Below are 18,373 nucleotides of genomic sequence, written 5' to 3'. Positions count from 1 at the left end.
ACTATATAATTACATATTTACTATGGGTTTTGTTTATTGTCTGTCTCTCCCCACTAAGGCGTAAGTTTCATAAGAGCAGACATTTCTGTCTGTTTTGTTTCCTAGTGTATTCCATGCACCTAGAGCAGTACGTGGCACTATACAGCCAATATTATTCGTTATATTAAAACTTCAAAGGACGGGGACCATGATTAGACAGTCTAGAGGTAGAATAGTTCCTAGAGATGAAAAAGTATAAGGTGGGACCACTGGAGTACATGGCTGAACCAGTGTGGAAATAAAGTTGACAGGAGATATGGCAGTAGAGGAACTAAGAAACTAACATGTTGCATCAGCTGGGCTGTACATTCGAATGTATAAGTCAGAATGTAGGTAGACAGAAAGACAGTAGGCCAAGTTCAAGTTATAGCAGGGAAAATGGGGACACAGTTTGAAAAGTGATTAAGATTAGACAGGGTAGTTTATTGTATATGGATGAAGGCCCCACATTAGGATATTAGGGTATTAGAATACCATAGAAAGTTCTAAGCTAGAAACGAGGCCTACTATGGAAAATTCTTCCTAATACATAGTCACAATCAAATCTTCTGTTCAACTTAAAAACAATTTCAGTGCTTCCCTGGTGGCGTGGTGGTTGAGAGTCCGCCTGCCGATGCAGGGGACATGGCCTCGTGCCCCGCTCCCGGAAGATCCCACATGCCGCGGAGCGGCTGTGCCCGTGAGCCATGGCCGCTGAGCCTGCGCATCCGGAGCCTGTGCTCCGCAACGGGAGAGGCCACAACAGTGAGAGGCCTGTGCACCGCAAAAAAAAACAAACCCTCCCCCCAAAAATTTCAGTTAATCTAGATAATTCAATTTTATAAATTCATCCTAGTCAAACAAAAATTGTTAGTGGAAATGATCCTAATTACTATGGCAACTTAGCTACATGGACACAAGTAAATGTTGTAAAAATAAAATATCTTAAATCTTGGGTGACCTATGACAAAAGATTTGATTACTCACTCCTTCTCTTCTTCCATCCACTGATAATAGGAAGCAGGTGTTCAGAGGTGAGGGAGGAGGACTAGAATCTAGTAACCCCAGTAAATACCTTTCCCAGGTTAAGTAAGTACAGAGGTAACCAAGTATTAACACAAGTAATTCCAAGTTCCTTATTGAAAATACAAATTTAGCTTGAATAAATTGCTAGTTCCCACAAATGGTGAATATGGAGGTCTACTGGACACCTCTGCTCTGAAGTACATGGATCCAAAAACCACAAGTTACCAAATCAAACTTGGGTCCACATGCTGACATGCAGTAAAGCCAATATACTGACACCAGGTTGTGATGAAGGAAAGCATGGCAGTTACTGTAGGACATCAAGCAAGTAGTCCAGGGCAACTAGTGCTCAAAACACCTGAAATCCCTATGGGTTTAAGCAAAGCATTTTTAAAGGCACGCTGAGGGAGGGGCATCCCAGGGCATGTGATCAGCTCATGTACAATTCTCTTATTGGTTGACGGTGAAGTAACAGGGCCGTGTCACAGGGGTTAACATTATCAATCCTTAGGCACCTATAGGCCTGGGGCTATGTACTCATGGTCATCAAGTAGTTAATTTCTTCCATTTGCTGGGGGTTTTAGCCCCTGTAAAACCACTCAGGAAACATGTATCAGATACTATTATATAGATATTTCATAGAGGAGCTAAAGGAAAGGATATGGGGGAGCGGTCTGTCCCAGGAAGGCCCCATAGGGTCCTGCTCAGTTACACACAGACTAACAACAACAACAGTTTGATTATGAGTTTAAAAAGGCAGTCAATGAAGATGTCTCTTACCTACTCAAATATCTTCAGTGATTACACACAAAATCATATACTCAGTCTCAGAAACTATTCAGATTTGATCAGGACTTGTAAATTTCATATCTAAACATACTTCATGCTTACATAACAGTATACATTCAGCTTACAAGTTTTATCTGATATAGCTATATTTATGGAATGTCAGTCAGTAAGCTACAAACTAAATTTGATAAATTAAAATCACATTGTTACTAAAATTAAATATTCTAAAATGATAAAAGATCAATTTCAGTAAACTATACAATTATATAATGTTTTAGAAATCACTAATGTGGCTTTAAAAAAACTGCCATATCTAATATCTAATTATTTTAAAAGCAAGGACAGGCGGGTGCGGGATGGAATGAATTGGGAGACTGGGATTGACATATATACACTAATATGTAAAAAATAGATAACTAATAAGAACCTGCTGGAGAGGGCAGACAACAGAAGCAAGAAAAACTACAATTCTGCAGCCTGTGGAAGGAAAACCACATTCACAGAAAGATAGACAAAATAAACAGGCAGGGGACTTTGTACCAGATGAAGGAACAAGATAAAACCATAGAAAAACAACTAAATGAAGTGGAGATAGGCAACCTTCCAGAAAAAGAGTTCAGAAAAATGACAGTGAAGATGATCCAGGACCTCAGAAAAAGAATGGAGGCAAAGATCGAGAAGATGCTAGAAATGTTTAACAAAGACCTAGAAGAATTAAAGAACAAACAAACAGAGATGAACAATAAAATAACTGAAATGAAAACTACACTAGAAGGAATCAATACCGGAATAACTGAGGCAGAAGAACGGATAAGTGACCTGGAAGACAGAATGGTGGAATTCACTGTTGCGGAACAGAATAATGGAAAAAGAATGAAAAGAAATGAAGACAGCCTAAGAGACCTCTGGGACAACATTAAACACAACAACATTCGCATTATAGGGGTCCCAGAAGAAGAGAGAGAGAAAGGACCAAAGAAAATATGTGAAGAGATTATAGTCGAACACTTCCCTAACATAGGAAAGGAAATAGTCACCCAGGTCCAAGAAGTGCAGAGAGTCCCAGGCAGGATAAACCCAAGGAGAAACACACCGAGACACACAGTAATCAAACTAACAAAAATTAAAGACAAAGAAAAATTACTGAAAGCAACAAGGCAAAAATCACAACATACAAGGGGACTCCCATAAGGTAACAACCAATTACTCAGCAGAAACTCAACAAGCCAGAAGGGAGTGGCATGATATATTTAAAGTGATGAAAGGGAAGAACCTACAACCAAGATTACTCTACCCAGCAGGGATCTCATTCAGATTCAACGGAGGAATCAAAAGCTTTACAGACGATCAAAAGCTAAGAGAAATCAGCACCACCAAACCAGCTCTACGAAAAATGATAAAAGAACTTCTCTAAGTGGGAAACACAAAAGAAGAAAAGGACCTACAAAAACAAACCAATAACAAGAAAATGGTAATAGGAACATACATATCTCAAGTGAACACGGAACATTCTCCAGGATAGATCACATCTTGGGTCACAAATCAAGCCTTGGTAAATTTAAGAAAATTGAAATTATGTCAAGCATCTTTTCCGACCACAACACTATGAGATTAGAAATCAATAAGAGGAAAAAAGACGGAAAAAACACAAACACATGGAGGCTAAACAATATGTTACTAAATAACCAAGAGATCACTGAAGAAATGAAAGAGGAAATCAAAAAATACCTAGAGACAAATTACAATGAAAACGCGATGATCCAAAAACTACGGGATGCAGCAAAAGCAGTTCTAAGAGGGACGTTTATAGCAATGAAGGGCTACCTCAAGAAACAATAAAAATCTCAAACAAATAATATAAATTTACACCTAAAGGAACTAGAGAAAGAAGAACAAAGAAAACTCAAAGTTAGTAGAAGGAAAGAAATCATAAAGATCAGAGCAGAAATAAATGAAATAGAAACAAAAAAACCAATAGCAAAGATAAATAAAACTAAAAGCTGGTTCTTTGAGAAGATAAACAAAATTGATAAACCTTCAGTCAGACTCATCAAGAAAAAGAGGGATAGGACTCAAAACAATAAAACTGGAAAAAGGAGAAGTTACAACAGAGACCGCAGAAATACAAAGCATCATATAAGACTACTACAAGCAACTCTATGCCAATAAAATGGACAACCTGGAAGAAATGGACAAATTCTTAGAAAGGTATAACCTTCCAAGACTGAACCAGGAAGAAGTAGAAAATATGAACAGACCAATCACAAGTAATGAAATTCAAACTGTGATTAAACATCTTCCAACAGAGGGAGCTTCAAGACGGCGGAAGAGTAAGGCTTGGAGATCACCTTCCTCCCTCAAAATACATCAGAAATACATCTACTGTGGAACAACTCCTACAGAACACCTACTGAACACTGATATAGACCTCAGATCTCCCAAAAGGCAAGAAACTCCCCACGTACCTGGGTAGGGCAAAAGAAAAAATAAAAACAGAGACAAAAGACTAGGGAAGGGACCTGCACCAATGGGAGGGAGCTGTGAAGGAGGAAAGGTTTCCACACACTAGGAAGCCCCTTCGTGGGCGGAGACCGCGGGAGGGCACGGGGTGAAGCTTCGGAGCCATGGAGGAGAGCGCAGCAACAGGGGTGCGAAGGGCAAAGCGGATAGATTCCCGCACAGAGGATCAGTGCTGACCAGCACTCACCAACCCAAGAGGCTTGTCTGCTCACCCGCCGAGGCGGGCGGGGGCTGGGAGCTGAGGCTCGGGCTTCAGAGGTCAGATCCCAGGGAGAAGACTGAGGTTGGCTACATGAACACAGCCTGAAGGGGGCCAGTGCGCCACAGCTACCCGGGAGGGAGTCCGGGAAAAGGTTTGGAACTGCCAAAGAGGCAAGAGGCTTTTTCCTGCCTCTTTGTTTCCTGGTGCCCAAGGAGAGGGTAATAAGAGTGCTGCTTAAAGGAGCTCCAGAGATGGGCATGAGCCGCAGCTATCAGCACGGACCCCAGAGACGGGCATGAGATGCTAAGGCTGCTGCAGCCGCCGCCAAGGAGCACCCGCAAGCACAGGTCACTATCCACACCTCCACCACCACCCCTGGGGATGCTATGCAGCCCACCACTGCCAGGGTCCCATGATGCAGGGACAACTTCCCCAGGAGAACACAGGGCACGCCTCAGGCTGGTGCAACGCCACGCTGGCCTCTGCTGATGCAGGTTCACCCAGAAATCCATACCTCTCCCTCCCACCGGCCTGAGTGAGCCAGAGCCCCCGGATGAGCTGCTCCTTTAACCTCATCCTGTCTGAGCGAAGAACAGATGCCCTCAGGCAACCTACATGCAGAGGCGGGGCCAAATCCAAAGCTAAACCCAGGGAGCTGTGTGAACAAAGAAGAGAAAGGGAAATCTCTCCCAGCAGCCTCAGAAGCAGCGGATTAAATCTCCACCATCAACTTGATGTATCCTGCATCTGTGGAATACCTGAATAGACAACGAATCATCCCAAATTGAGGAGGTGGACTTTGGGAGCAACGATATATATATTTATTTCCCTTTTTCTCTTTTTATGAGTGTGTATGACTCTGTGTGTGATATTGTCTGTATAGCTTTGCTTCTACCATTTGCCCTGGGTTCTGTCTGTCCTTTTTTGTTTGTTTGTTTCAGTCTTTTTAAGTATAGTTTTTAGCATTTGTTATCATTGGTGGATTTGTTTTTTGGTTTGGTTGCTCTCTTCTTTCTTTCTTTCTTTTTTTAATTACTTAAAAAAATTTTTTTAAATCATTATTTTTTCTTTTTAACAACTTTATTTTATTTCATTTTATTTTATCTTCTTCTTTCTTTCTTTCTTTTTTCCCTTTTATTCTGAGCCATGTGGAGGACAGGGTCTTGGTGCTCCAGGCAGGCATCAGGGCTGTGCCTGAGGTGGGAGAGCCAAGTTCAGGACACTGGTCCACAAGAGACGTCCCAGCTCGACGTAATATCAAACGATGAAAATCTCCCAGAGATCTCCATCTCAACACCAGCACCCAGCTTCACTCAACGACCAGCAAGCTACAGTGCAGGACACCCTATGCCAAACAACTAGCAAGACAGGAACACAACCGCATCCATTAGCAGAGCGGCTGCCTAAAATCATAATAAGGCCACAGACACCCCAAAACACACCACCACACGTGGACCTGCCCACCAGAAAGACAAGGTCCAGCCTCATCCAGAACACAGGCACTAGTACCCTCCACCAGGAAGCCTACACAATCCACTGAACCAACCTTAGCCACTAGGGACAGACACCAAAAAGAACGGGAACTATGAACCTGCAGCCTGCGAAAAGGAAACCCCAAACACAGTAAGTTAAGCAAAATGAGAAGACAGAGAAACACACAGCAGATGAAGGAGCAAGGAAAAAACTCACCAGACCTAACAAGTGAAGAGAAATTAGGCAGTCTACCTGAAAAAGAATTCAGAACCATGATAGTAAAGATGATCCAAAATCTTGGAAATAGAATGGAGAAAATACAAGAAACATTTAACAAGGACCTAGAAAAACTAAAGAGAAAACAAACAGTGATGAACAACACAATAAATGAAATTAAACATTCTCTAGAAGGGAACAATAGCAGAATAACTGAAGCAGCAGAATGGATAAGTGACCTGGAAGATAAAATAGTGGAAATAACTGCTGCAGAGCAGAATAAAGAAAAAAGAATGAAAAGAATTGAGGACATTCTCAGAGACCTCTGGGACAACATTAAACGCACCAACATTTGAATTATACGGGTCCCAGAAGAAGAAGAGAAAAAGAAAGGGACTGAGAAAATATTTGAAGAGATTATAGTTGAAAACTTCTCTAATATGGGAAAGGAAATAGTTAATCAAGTCCAGGAAGCAAAGAGAGTCCCATACAGGATAAATCCAAGGAGAAACACGCTAAGACATATTAATCAAACTATCAAAAATTAAATACAAAGAAAACATATTAAAAGCAGCAAGGGAAAAACAACAAATAACATACAAGGGAATCCCCGTAAGGTTAACAGCTGATCTTTCAGCAGAAACGCTGCAAGCCAGAAGAGAGTGGCAGGACATATTTAAAGTGATGAAAGGGAAAAACCTACAACCAAGATTACTCTACCCAGCAAGGATCTCATTCAGATTTGACAGGGAAATTAAAACCTTTACAGACAAGCAAAAGCTAAGAGAATTAAGCACCACCAAACCAGCTTTACAACAAATGCTAAAGGCACTTCTCTAGGCAGGAAACACAAGAGAAGGAAAAGACCTACAATAACAAACCCAAAACAATTAAGAAAATGGTAATAGGAACATACATATCGATAATTACCTTAAATGTAAATGGATTAAATGCTCCAAGCAAAAGACATAGACTGGCTGAATGGATAGAAAAACAAAACCCCTATATATGCTGTCTACAAGACACCACCTCAGACTTAGGGACACATACAGCCTGAAAGTGAGGGGGTGCAAAACGATATTCCATGCAAATGGAAACCAAAAGAAAGCTGGAGTAGCAATTCTCACATCAGACAAAACAGACTTTAAAACAAAGACTATTACAAGAGACAAAAAAGGACACAACATAATGATAAAGGGATCAATCCAACAAGAAGATATAACAACTGCAAATATTTATGCACGCAACAGAGGATCACCTCAATACGTAAGGCAAATACCAACAGCCACAGAAGGGGAAACTGACAGTAACACGATCATAGTAGGGGATTTTTAACACCCCACTTTCACAGAAGGACAGATCATCCAAAATGAAAATAAATAAGGAAACACAAGCTTTAAATGAAATATTAAACAAGATGGACTTAATTGATATTTATAAGACATTCCATCCAAAAATAACAGAATACACATTCTTCTCAAGTGTTCATGAAACATCCTCCAGGATAGATCATATCTTGGGTCACAAATCAAGCCTTGGGTAAATTTAAGAAAATTGAAATCGTATCAAGTATCTTTTCCGAGCACAACACTATAAGACTAGATATCAATTACAGGAAAAAATCTGTAAAAAATACAAACACATGGAGGCAAAACAATACACTACTTAATAACCAAGAGATCACTGAAGAAATCAAAAAATACCTAGAAACAAATGATAATGAAAACAGGACGACCCAAAATGTATGGGATGCAGCAAAAGCAGTTCTAAGAGGAAAGTTTATAGCAATACAATCCTACCTTAAGAAACAAGGAACATCTCAAACAAATAACCTAACCTTACACCTAAAGCAATTAAAGAAAGAAGAACAAAAAAACCCCAAAGTTAGCAGAAGGAAAGAAATCATAAAGATCAGATCAGAAATAAATGAAAAGGAAATTAAGGAAATGATAGCAACGATCAATAAAACTAAAAGCTGGTTCTCTGAGAAGATAAACAAAATTGATAAAGCATTAGCCAGACTCATCAAGAAAAAAAAGGGGAAGACTCAAATCAATAGAATTAGAAATGAAAAAGGAGAAGTAACAACTGACACTGCAGAAATACAAAGGATCATGAGAGATTACTACAAGCAACTCTATGCCAATAAAATGGACAACCTGGAAAAAATGGACAAATTCTTAGAAATGCACAACCTTCTGAGACTGAACCAGGAAGAAATAGAAAATAGGAACAGACCAATCACAAGCACTGAAATTGAAACTGTGATTAAAAATCTTCCAACAAACAAAAGCCCAGGACCAGATGGCTTCACAGGTGAATTCTATCAAACACTTAGAGAAGAACTAACACCTATCCTTCTCAAACTCTTCCAAAATATAGCAGAGGGAGGAACACTCCCAAACTTATTCTACGAGGCCACCATCACCCTGATACCAAAATGAGACAAAGACATCACAAAGAAAGAAAACTACAGGCCAATATCACTGATGAACATAGATGCAAAAATCTTCAACAAAACATTAGCAAACAGAATCCAAAAGCACATTACAAGGACCATACACCATGATCAAGTGGGGTTTATCCCAGGAATGCACGGATTCTTCAATATACGCAAATCAATCAATGTGGTACACCATATTAACAAATTGAAGGAGAAAAACCATATGATCATCTTGATAGATGCAGAAAAAGCTTTCGACAAAATTCAACACACATTTATGATAAAAACCCTCCCGAAAGTAGGCATAGAGGGAACTTTCCTCAACATAATGAAGGCCATATATGACAAACCCACAGCCAGCATCGTCCTCAATGGTGAAAAATTGAAACCATTTCCACTAAGATCAGGAACAAGACAAGGTTGCCCGCTCTCACCACTATTATTCAACATAGTTTTGGAAGTTTTAGCCACAGAAATCAGAGAAGAAAAAGAAATAAAAGGAATTCAAATCGGAAAAGAAGAAGTAAAGCTGCCACTGTTTGCAGATGACATAATACTATACATAGAAAATCCTAAAGATGCTACCAGAAAACTACTAGAGCTAATCAATGAATTTGGTAAAGTAGCAGGATACAAAATTAATGCACAGAAATCTCTTGCATTCCTATACACTAATGATGAAAAATATGAAAGTGAAATTAAGAAAACACTCAAATTTACCACTGCAACAAAAAGAATAAAATATCTAGGAATAGACCTACGTAAAGAGACAAAAGACCTGTGTGCAGAAAATTATAAGACACTGATGAAAGAAATTAAAGATGATACAAATAGATGGAGAGATATACCATGTTCTTGGATTGGAAGAATCAACATTGTGAAAATGACTCTACTACCCAAAGCTATCTACAGATTCAATGCAATCCCTATCAAAGTACCACTGGCATTTTTCACAGAACTAGAACAAAAAATTTCACATTTGTATGGAAACACAAAGGACCCCAAATAGCCAAAGCAATCTTGAGAAAGAAAAACGGACCTGGAGGAATCAGGCTCCCTGACTTCAGACTATACTAGAAAGCTACGGGAAGCAAGACAATATGGTACTGGCAGAAAAACAGAAATATAGAGCAATGGAACAGGACAGAAAGCACAAAGATAAACCCATGCATCTATGCTCATCTAATCTATGACAAAGTAGGCAAGGATATATGATGGAGAAAAGACAGTCTCTTCAGTAAGTGGTGCTGGGAAAACTGGACAGGTACATGTAAAAGAATGAAATTAGAACACTCCCTAACACCATACACAAAAATAAACTCAAAATGGATTAAAGACTTAAATGTAAGGCCAGAAACTATCAAACTCTTAGAGTATAAGATAGGCAGAACATTCTATGACATAAATCACAGCAAGATCCTTTTTGACCCCCCTCCTAGAGAAATGGAAATAAAAAACAAACAAATGGGACCTAATGAAACTTCAACGCTTTTGCACAGCAAAGGAAACCATAAATAAGACCAAAAGACAACCCTCAGAATGGGAGAAAATATTTGCAAATGAAGCAACTGACAAAGGATTAATCTCCAAAATTTATAAGCAGCTCATGCAACTCAATAACAAGAAACAAACAACCCAATCCAAAAATGGGCAGAAGACCTAAACAGATATTTCTCCAAAGAAGATATAAAGAGTGCCAACAAACACATGAAAGAATGCTCAACATCATTAATTATTAGAGAAATGCAAATCAAAATGACAATGAGATATCATCTCACACCGGTCAGAATGGCCATCATCAAACAATCTAGAAACAATAAATTCTGGAGAGGGTGTGGAGAAAAGGAAACACTCTTGCACTGCTGGTGGGAATGTGAATTGGTACAGCCACTATGCAGAACAGTATGGAGGTTCCTTAAAAAACTACAAATAGAACTACCATATGACCCAGCAATCCCACTACCGGTCATACAGCCTGAGAAAACCGTAATTCAAAAAGAGTCATGTACCAAAATGTTCCTTGCAGCTCTATTTACAATAGCCCAGAGATGGAAACAACCTAAGTGTCCATCATCAGATGAATGGATAAAGAAGATGTGGCACATATATACAATGGAGTATTACTCAGCCATAAAAAGAAACGAAACTGAGCTATTTGTAATGAGGTGGATAGCCCTAGAGTCTGTCATACAGAGTGAAGGTAAGTCAGAAAGAGAAAGACAAATACCGTATGCTAACACATATATATGGAATTTAAGAAAAAAAGTCATGAAGAATCTAGGGGTAAGACGGGAATAAAGACACAGACCTACTAGAGAATGGACTTGAAGACATGGGGAGGGAGAAGGGTAAGCTGTGACAAACTGAGAGAGTGGCATGGACATATATACACTACCAACTGTAAAATAGATAGCTAGTGTGAAGCAGCCACATAGCACAGGGAGGTCAGCTCCCTGCTTTCTGACCGCCTGGAGGGCTGGGATAGGGAGGGTGGGAGGGAGGGAGATGCAAGAGGGAAGAGACATGGGAACATATGTATATGTATAACTGATTCACTTTGTCATAAAGCAGAAACTAACACACCATTGTAAAGCAATTATACTCCAATAAAGATGTTAAAAAAAAAATGGATTAGAGACCTAAATGTAAGACCGGACACTATAAAACTCTTAGAGGTAAACATAGGAAGAACACTCTTTGACATAAATCACAGCAAGACCTTTTTTGACCCACCTCCTAGAGTAATGGAAACAAAAACAAAAGTAAACAAATGGGACCTAATGAAACTTAAAAGCTTTTGCAAAGCAAAGGAAACTACAAACAAGACGAAAAGACAACCCTCAGAATGGAAGAAAATATTTGCAAACGAATCAACGAACAAAGGATTAGTCTCCAAAATATATAAACAGCTCATGCAGCTCAACATTAAAAAAAAAACAACTCAATCCTAAAATGGGCAGAAGGCCTAAATAGACATTTCTCCGAAGAAGACATAGAGATGGCCAAGAAGCACGTGAAAACCTGCTCAACATCACTAATTATTAGAGAAATGCAAATCAAAACTACAATGAGGTATCACCTCACACCAGGTGAATGGGCATCATCAGAAAATCTACCACCAACAAATGCTGGAGAGGGTGTGGAGAAAAGGGAACCCTCTTGCACTGTTGGTGGGAATATAAATGGATACAGGCACTATGGAGCACAATATGGAGGTTCTTTAAAAAACTAAAAATAGATTTATCATATGACCCAGCAATCCCAATACTGGGCATATACCCAGAGAACACCATAATTCAAAAAGACACATGCACCCCAATGTTCATTGCCGCACTATTTACAATAGCCAGGTCATGGAAGCGACCTAAATGCCCATCGAGAGACGAATGGATGAAGATGCGGTACACATATACAATGGGATATTACTCAGCCATAAAAAGGAATGAAATTGGGTCATTTGTAGAGATGTGGATGGATCTAGAGACTGTCCTACAGAGTGAAGTAAGTCAGAAAGAGAAAAACAAATATCGTATATTAACGCATATATGTGGAACCTAGAAAAATGGTACAGATGAACCAGTTTGCAGGGAGAAACAGAGACACAGATGTAGAGAACAAACGTATGGACACAAAAGGGGCAAAGTGGCGGGGTGGGGGTGGTAGTGGTGGGATGAATTGGGAGATTGGGATTGACATATATACACTAATATGTTTAAAATACATAACTAATAAGAACGTGCTGCATGTAAAATAAATAAAATTAAATTAAAAAAAAAAGAATCTGCTGTATAGCACAGGGAACTCCACTTCGCTGTACAGCAGAAACTAACACAACATTGTTAAACAACTATACCTCGATTAAAAAATAAATAAAATAAAAGGGAAAAAATAAAGAAGAAAAAAAGCAAGGACCCTAGAGTCTTTCATTCTACAGGCAACTGTTTTTAGAATAATGATAAAATAACTCCCACTTATTGACTGACCTCTTTCTGTGAGGCAGTACACTGGGAAATTTTAGGAAATCTCCTGTAATTCCCAAAACAACTCAGAAAGATAAGTATCATTATCCTCACATTAAGGACAAGAAAATTGAGGTTCGGAGATATTAAATAAGTTATCACCAGTTAGTAACATAAAAGTCTGAATTTTTGCTATTATGCAACACTGCCTCTTAAAATCACTCATTCAACAACTAATTATTGAGTGTCTATTACGTACTAGGCATATAATAGGTATCACAGAGAGTACCGGGTAAACAAAGATGAATTTGTGTCATTGTAGCCTACCTTCCAGCTAAATCTAAGATGAAAATAAGAGTTATGAACAAATAATTGCAACACAAGGCAATAAGCACATATGAAAGAAGTATGCATAAGAATACCAAACATAAGTGGGAGTGTTGAATCCTCTAAGGTAGCAAGCAATCAAAGAAGGCTTCAGTTAGGAGAAAAAAATTCTTGGAACATAGTACACCTTATTTAAATATCTGATGTCACTCTTAAATTGAAACTTGAAGGAAGAATGGAGTTTGCCGGTGGAGAATCAAGATAAGGATATTCTAGGGAGAAAGAAGCCATATTTCCAATACCACAGTTTCAGAAAATACTAAGCAGTTTAGTATAGCTAAAAAATAAGATGCTTTGCGATAAATGGTAAAGAAGTAAAAACAGGTCAGGTCAGGGAGGTTCTCATATGCCATGCTAAAAAGAGTTTGGACTTTAGTTTGTAAGAAATTGGGAGCCTTTTCTAGAGTTTAACCAAGTTGCTACATTACAAAGATTACCTTGTCAAATTTGGAGAATGGACAACCTTTTCGAAGGCTACCACAAACAGTCCAGGTAGTACAATTTATAATCTCTTTAGCTTCAGACTCCTACATCTAATTACCTACCTGACATTTTGAAAATCTCAAAGTGTTGGGCTGCACCTGGTAGGCCTACAAGGCCTGCACTTGCCCAGCTTTAAGACCGAAGAAAGAGCCTGGAGTCAGCAACAGAGGCATCAGTGGTTTAATGGATGGGGGAGTTTACATGCCTGAAGCAGGGTCCTGGAGCAATAGTTTGCAGTGCAAGGTGGGCAGGACAAGGTGGCAGTAATCGCTCCCAGGGGTTAGGGGAGATTACCAGTTATAGGGGAACTGACGCAGGTGGGGGCATTAGTTACCAAGGAAACCAGTAGTGGGGCACGCCCCTCACTGCCCCTTTGATAAGAACAATCACTAGCTGGGGCCTGGGGGAAATACTCATAGGAAGGTCAGTCAGGTGAGTTGGGTGTAGGTGAAGCATGCAGGGATGGAGCAGGGGACGTACAGAGAGCAAGAGAACAACCATCTTAAGTGGCCTGACCATACTTCTAGTGGCCTGACCATACATAGACACTTCTAGCCTAAATGTCCAAAACCAAAGTCTTGACTTCTCTATCAAACTGTGTGCTCCGTGACCAAATCTCTCAGTAACAGTGCAACCCTGCAAGTTACTCAAACCAGCAACCTGAGTTCATTCTTGATTTCTGCTTCTTAACCACCAAATTATATCCACTTATTATTAATTATTCCCCCAATATATCTCAAATCTATTCAGTTCTTTCCAGTTCCATTGCCATCACCAACCCCAAGCCATCAGTGCTCAACTGGAATACTGCAGTAGTTCCCAACTGGACTCTCCTACATTTTCCTTAATATCAATTCGTTTCCTTTAAGCACTTAACTGTGACTGACAATTATTTTCATCTGTTTACTCCCTCCTATTAGAATGCCTTCATAATGTCAAGGACCACAAATGTCCTGTTTATCACTGTTTTACTTCAGTACTCTAGCATCAGCCAGGTCAACAGAAACAATATTAACAAAACCCTTTTTTTTCTGGTTGAAAGTGATGTGTTTTAAAAGTAATTTGTCTTAATTAACGTTCCATTATAGAACCAAAGAATTATACCTTACAAACTTGAAATTTCTGTACATAGGAATAAGATTTATTGGAGATTAATATATTGAAAAAGCTACTTATTCTACCAAAAATAAAACAAACAAAACCCAACATACACTTACTAAGTACCAGGCACTATTTCTGGTGTTTTACATATATTAAGTCATTTAAGCCTCATAATGGCCTGTGACTTCTTTTATCTCAATTTTACAGATAAGGAAACAAAGACACTTGATAAAGTAATCTGCCTATGGTCACTCAAGTAGTACAAGGCAGAAAGCACAATCAAGCCTAGGCAGCCTGGATCCCATCCTCTTGACCATTATCTAATACCTCTCATAGTAGATGGTTAATATTTCTTGACCAAATAAACAACTGAGATAGAGAGGAAAGGAGAAGAGAAGAGGAATAGATTTAGGGGATATGATGAATTTGAAGTACTCTGAAAAGGCTATGAGGTACAGTGGAATAAGTAGTTATAAATAGAGATAAGAATTCAGAAGTCAGCAGGTCCTACAGAAAGCCACCTACAAAATGTAAGCCTCTGTATAAAAAGTGATTATATAATTTTTTTTTTTTTTTTGTGGTATGCAGGCCTCTTATTGTTGTGGCCTCTCCCGTTGCGGAGCACAGGCTCCGGACGCGCAGGCTCAACGGCCATGGCTCACAGGCCCAGCCTCTCTGCGGCATGTGGGATCCTCCTGGACCAGGGCACGAACCCGTGTCCCCTGCATTGGCAGGTGGACTCTCAACCACTGCGCCACCAGGGAAGCCCTAAAAAATGATTATATAATTTAAAAAATTAGATGTGCTCTTAAACTGTCACCATTTACATCCAACTCTGTAATAAAAACATGTTTTAACAAAGCACAGAATGCCTCATTGAACACTGACCGTACTAAGAAAAATTCTGTATTGCCTTTAAGTAGTATTTCATATCTATATAAAGTTAAATTTGTATTTTGTTAAAATATAAAAGTGCAGATGTTGGGACTTCCCTGGTGGTGCAGTGGTTAAGACTCCGCGCTTCCACTGCAGGGGGCGCGGGTTTAATCCCTGGTTGGGGAACTAAATCTGGCAAGCTACCCGAAGCAGCCAAAAAATTTAAAAACTAAAAGTGCAGATGTTTGTTTTGTTTTGTTTCTTTCAGATGTTTGTTTTTAATTTGACAAAATGACACCAAAATACAAGAAAATGTGACAAGGACAAGAAAATGTCTAAAAAAGTGGAAGCACACCATACATGCCAGATATCAAAACATACTATCAAGTTATAGAAATTAAGAAAATGGGTATGGTACAAGTCACAGAAAAGACAGAACAATGAAAGAGTAGAGAATCCAAACAAAACCAAGTGTATATATATTGTGAAACCAAATGTAACAACAAATAAAAATTATATATACATATTATGTTTTATTATCTACTTCTAATCATCATAAAGCTTTTTCTAAGCGTCACAAATAATCTAGAAACCCTAAGGGAAAAGACATAAATTCCGACACTAAAATAATTTACACTATGTCATAGAAAAACAGCATTAAAAAGCTAAAAAGACAAATTTCAAAATGAGAATAAAGGCAAAATACATGACAAGGAGTTAAAAACCTAGGAAGTAATTTCTTTAAAATTACTAAGGGACTATGATAGATAACAACAGTCTATTCAAAAGAGTAGACAACAGGGCTTCCCTGGTGGCGCAGTGGTTGGGAATCTGCCTGCCAATGCAGGGGACGCAGGTTCGAGCCCTGGTCTGGGAAGATCCCACATGCTGCGAAGCAACTAAGCCCGTGAGCCACAACTACTGAGCCTGCAAGTCTGGAGCCTGTGCTCCGCAACAGGAGAGGCCGCGACAGTGAGAGGCCTGCTCACCGCGATGAAGAGTGGCCCCTGCTCGCTGCAACTGGAGAAAACCCTCGCACAGAAACGAAGACCCAACACAGCCAAAAATAAATACATAAATAAATTTATTTTTAAAAAAAAGAGTAGACAACAATGGACAATATACACATAAAAGATGCTCAACATAAACAGAATTCAACTAGACAGAATTAAATAAATGAGGGATCACTTTTCACAATCATACTGGATAGAATAAAAGATGGGAAACAGGTGCTCTCACACACTGTTAGGAAAGAAAATAGGCATAACCTTTCTGTAGAGCAATTTAGGAATTACAGAGTATTGTATTAATAAATAACACTGAATAATACTATTTCTAAAAAGTTAGATTTAAGGGATAATCAGGCAAGCATACAAAAATGGTGTTCATGACAGCATTGCTTTTAAAAGTTAATAATTGATCCAGCAATCCTACTTCCGGGTATACATACATGTATATACATACCCAGAAGTATACATACACATGTACGTGTACATGTATATACATGTATATATCGGGACTTCCCTGGTGGCACAGTGGTTAAGAATCCGCCTGCCAATGCAGGAGACACAGGTTCGATTACTGGTCTGGGAAGATCCCACAGGCCACGGAGCAACTAAGCCTGTGTGCCACAGCTACTAAGTCTGCGCTCAAGAGCCTGTGAGCCACAACTACTGAGCCCTCGTGCCACAACTACTGAAGCCCGCGTGCCTAGAGCCCGTGCTCTGCAACAAGAGAAGCCACCACAACAAGAAGCCTGCACACCACAACGAAGAGTAGCCCCTTCTCGCCACAACTAGAGAAAGCCCATGCACAGCAAAGGAGACCCAACGCAGCCAAAAATAAGTAAATAATACATGTGTATATATATATATAAATATATATATATATATATATATACACCCAGAAGTATACATACGTATATACATATATCCGAAAGAACACCTATATCCAAAAGAACTAAAAACATATCTTGAAGAGATATACGCACCCATTCACTGCAGCATCATTCACAATAGCCAAGAAGTGGAAGCAGCCTAAATGTTCACTGGCAGATGAATGGATAAATAAAATATGGTGTATACAAACAATGGAATATTAATTCAGCCTTAAAAAAAAAAAGGAAGTCCTGTCATATGCCACAACATGAATGAACAATGAGGGCATGACACTAAGTGAAATAACCCAGTCACAGAAGGACAAATACTACATGATTCCATTTATATGGGGCATCTAAAGTCAAACTCTTAGAAACAGAAAGTAGAATAGTGGTTGCCAGGGGCTGCAGGAGGCAGGAAAAGAAAAGTTGTTGATCAACGAGTACAGAGTCTCAGTTTTGCAAGATGAAAAGGTTCCAGAGATCTGTTGCATGACAAGGTGCATATACTTAACACTACTGTTCTGTACGCTTACAATTGGTTAAGGTGGTAAAGTTTATATATTTTTTAGCACAATCAAAAAAGAAGTTAATCAAAAATAATGTAAATATCCATCAGCTAGGAACTGGTTATGTTAGAAACATACAATGTAATACCAGAGAGCCATCAAAACTGATATTGAGGACTTCCCTGGTGGCACAGTGGTTAAGAATCCGCCTGCCAATGCAGGCCCGTGCACCACAACTACTGAGTCTGCGCTCTAGAGCCCGCGTGCCACAACTATTAAAGCCTGCACGCCTAGAGCCCGTGCTCTGCAACAAAAGAAGCCACCGCAATGAGAAGCCCGCGCACTGCAAGGAAGAGTAGCCCCTATTCACCACAACTAGAGAAAGCCTGCACGCAGCAACGAAGACCCAACGCAGCTAAAAATAAATAAATAAAATAAATAAATTTATTTTTAAAAAAGCTACTGATTTTCAGTCATATCCACAGCCTATTTTTG

The 18,373-nt window shown here is 39.2% G+C and overlaps 1 protein-coding gene across 4 annotated transcripts in view; it reads right to left on the bottom strand.

Annotated features, from left to right (window-relative positions):
- Positions 1 to 18,373, bottom strand: part of ZRANB3 (zinc finger RANBP2-type containing 3) — a 263,665-nt gene that overhangs the window by 242,775 nt on the left and 2,517 nt on the right. The window lies entirely within an intron of this gene.

This window comes from Monodon monoceros, unplaced genomic scaffold, assembly GCF_005190385.1.
Source record: "Monodon monoceros isolate NGI ecotype Baffin Bay Population unplaced genomic scaffold, NGI_Narwhal_1 Super_Scaffold_16, whole genome shotgun sequence".
Classification (NCBI taxonomy): Eukaryota; Metazoa; Chordata; class Mammalia; order Artiodactyla; family Monodontidae; genus Monodon; species Monodon monoceros.
Note: the sequence above shows the minus strand (reverse complement) of the source record. Positions and strands in the feature narration are given on the sequence as shown.